Source organism: Sminthopsis crassicaudata, chromosome 1, assembly GCF_048593235.1.
Source record: "Sminthopsis crassicaudata isolate SCR6 chromosome 1, ASM4859323v1, whole genome shotgun sequence".
Taxonomy (NCBI): domain Eukaryota; kingdom Metazoa; phylum Chordata; class Mammalia; order Dasyuromorphia; family Dasyuridae; genus Sminthopsis; species Sminthopsis crassicaudata.
This window is the reverse complement of record NC_133617.1, coordinates 694,324,069-694,327,246: the sequence shown is the minus strand read 5'-3', so window position 1 is coordinate 694,327,246 and position 3,178 is coordinate 694,324,069. Positions and strand designations below refer to the sequence as shown.

Below are 3,178 nucleotides of genomic sequence, written 5' to 3'. Positions count from 1 at the left end.
CCAGGTGCTCTAACCACTGTGACCCTCAGGATCCCCCAGCTAAGACAACTGTTTAAATAGCTCATCCATGTGGCCCAGATTTGACGTGTCTCATCTCAGGGAGCACTTTGTTTCGTGAAGTGGGAGGTGGGAGTTTTATACATTCCTCATCCCTCCCAAAGACAGCCCACAGGCCCCTGCTTGCTCGGTTCCCCTGCTCTCTAGTCACCAGCTTTTTCACACCGGCTTTTTTCACCACCAGAGGAACCAGAGCGTGGAGCCAGGAGCCTCGAAGGACTCTTGCGTAGGTGACCATCACCTGACCTCTTCCCAGACCCTGGTTAATCAGGTAGGTGGGGCCTGGTGGGCTAGGAAGGACCGAGGGCCCACCCCAGCCCGATTCCCAGAGCTTTGGAGGGAGGTGAGTCACGGGTGCCCATGGCCTCATCCTCTTTGGCCCTCGGAGTGATTTTTCTCTTCGTGGTTCACAGTTAGACTTTTGTTCTTCTTGGCTTGGCTTTCCTGCTTAATTCAGACCAGGATGGAGCGCAGTATTTTTACACAAATCTGACAGCTCGGGGAATGACAGACAGTGCCCTGGAAGGAGCCCCGCTCTTAAAGTGAAGGGCTCTCAGACGGAGCTGACGGCCCGGGCTGCGGCAGCTTTCTCCCTCTGGGCCTTTCTGCACAAGTGAGAGGGTGAGGAGCAGGGGGACCCGGGCCGGAGAAGGGTCTTCCAGGGGACTCCTTCCTGTCTTGGGGAGAGAGCGCTGGAACGCAGAGGAAGGGCTTCCACGCCTTGAGACACCCCCTTTAAGGGGACGATCAAGCTGGAGGTGAAGGCGAGGAAGGTGCACACAATCTCGGACCGTCTCTCCTCCTGTATCCTGCGCGCCGCATCTCATCTCTCATTCTTCAAACTCTGAACCTAAGAAAGTCCCGCCGGTAGAGAGGGCGCGCCAGTGCAGCTGCCCCGGCCGGGGCAGGGGTGGAGGTGTGGGGGTGGGGTGAGGGGACGACTTGGCACCGAAAGGTCTCGAAGGGGCCCGCCAGACCTCCCCGCCAAGCCGGCGGGTTAGCCGGATGGGGGAGGGGACGCCCCAAGGGGCGAGGTGACTGCCTGGCCCCACAGCAGGGGGAGGGGGCGGCGTAAGGAGCGCTGGGGGTGGGGGAGCAGGTTGGGCCAGCCAGTCGGGCGGCAGTCTGAAAAACTTTTTTTGCTCTTGGTCCCTCCCCCTCTGCCCGGTTCCCCGAGCGCCCCCTCCCCTCCCTTCCCTTTCCTTCTCTTCCCCTGTGCTCAGCCTCACACGCCCGGCCGGGAGCGCGCTAGCAGCGAGCAGTCCATCCCAGCTCAGCCCATCCGAGCTTCCCGGCTCCGGCCCGACCGGCCGGGCTGGAGTGCACCGACCCGCGGACCGGAGAGAAGTTAGACTGAGTGGTGAGTACGAGGTGCTCTGCGCCCTGCGAGCCGCGCTCTCCTCCCGGAGCTGCCCCAGCCACTCCATCCCGGCCCTCTCCGGAGTCGGGGAGGCTGAGGCACGCTGCCCTCCTGACAATTTGGGAAAGGGGCTCCGGGACCCCCCAGCCCAGCTTCCTTGCTTCGACCGCTCTAGATTCGGGGTGCTCCTCTCCTTTGCACTCGGCTTGTCCCGATGCACCAGTCCTAGGTGCCAGCCCTCAATCCTGTTCCCTCTTCTCCTCTGCCTCCTTCCTCTGCCATCGCCCGGTCGCCCAGGATGCCTGGCAGGGGACCCCGGGCGCTGTTTCACTCTCTTCCAAAGTTCGTGCGCCCTGGCCACCAGCGAAGAGAGTTATTTATTTATTTATTTTAATCCACCCATTCGCTTTTCACAAGCGAGCGGCCGGATGTCCATCACTCACACTCACACATAGGGACGGACAGACGGACGCACACCCCCTTTTCTCTCCAGATGCTGCTCTCAATTGTTGCTTTTATGGAAAGCAGTGTTCTGGGTGGGGACGGCCCCCAGAGCCAACCACTTGTGGGTTCGTGGGTGTTGGTGGCTCAGGGCCCACCGAGAGCTGGATGTGGTTGGGAATTTCTCTTGGCAGAGGGGCTTGGTTTTATTACAACTGCTCTCCAAGCTGTCCTGGCTTCTTTGCCTGGGGTGTGAGCCTTACACTAGTTAAGAAAAAAGAATTAGAGGGTTGGGGTGGAGTACTAGGGAGGGGTGCAGAGCAGGGGGGGCGGGGAGGGAGATATTGTCTGAGAACTCAGCGAAGGCTATTGTATTGAGGGTACCCAATTCTAGTGCCGTTTCTCACTGTCACATTCAATCTGAACCCTGTTTTCTTTGATTACTTCTTGCCCCCACTTTCCGTTCTTTCCCTTCTCAACTTTTCCTTCCCTTTTTAATCGTCTCTTTTCTTTTTCTCTTCCTCATCTCTCTTTCTTTCTTCTCCCCACTTCTTGGTTTCCTCCCTATCCATTTCCAGTCTCTCTCCACCCTCTTGTTCTGCCTACCCTCTGACCTTTCTCTCCGACTTGCTCTGTGATCCCCATTGGCAGTTAGGGCTGGCAAAAAAAGACAGATTAGACTCCAGTGAAGATAGATTGCCCCACTTGATTCAAACTCTCATTGTCTATTAAGACTGGGCTTATCTTTTGATTGGAAACCACACACATCCAGGAGAAAGGTAGAAATAAACTTGAAATTTTCCTGGGTTCGTGTGATTTCTCTTCTGATCAAACCATCCCCAGGCAAGGAGGTGTGGCTATATCCATAACTTAGAGGTAGAGATTTTATAGCTTTGCAGCTATTGGCCCCTTTCCTCGTTTTCCTGGTCATGCACATTTCCAATTGATTGTTGTCTAGCTTTGATGGAAAATGATCCAGGTGGTCTCTGGATGTCAAAAGTGATGGGATTTAGAGACACACTATTCAGTTTAGTGGGTGCATCTTCTGGGTTGGAGATGAGGAGTTAGCAAGGTGGGGAGTGACTTTTAAAAATTGGGAACCCCTGGGGATTGTGCCACAGATATAGTTCTGTAGAGAGGAATGGGCAGGATTAAAATCAGGTAACAAATGACTTACTTTGAATTTTTTTTTTTCTTCTGATAAAAGCAGATTTTTTTTTCTCTTTTTTTGCTGGACAGTTCCCTAGTGAAATTGGACTCAACTCCATCTGGGAGAAAAGGAACAGGAGAGCAGGTTTAAGCAGAGCATTGTGGGTTTCT

The 3,178-nt window shown here is 55.0% G+C and overlaps 1 protein-coding gene across 2 annotated transcripts in view; it reads left to right on the top strand.

Moving 5' to 3' along the window:
* The first annotated feature begins 517 nt into the window (after nt 1-517).
* FBLN2 (fibulin 2) overlaps nt 518-3,178 on the top strand; it is a 206,257-nt gene continuing 203,596 nt past the window's right edge. The window contains exons 1-2 of one of the 2 annotated variants that reach the window (XM_074283671.1): nt 518-678; nt 1,281-1,417. The gene's annotated coding sequence lies outside the window, so the exon portion shown is untranslated. The remainder of the gene's footprint in view (nt 679-1,280; nt 1,418-3,178) is intronic. The other variant, XM_074283672.1, reaches the window with a different exon arrangement.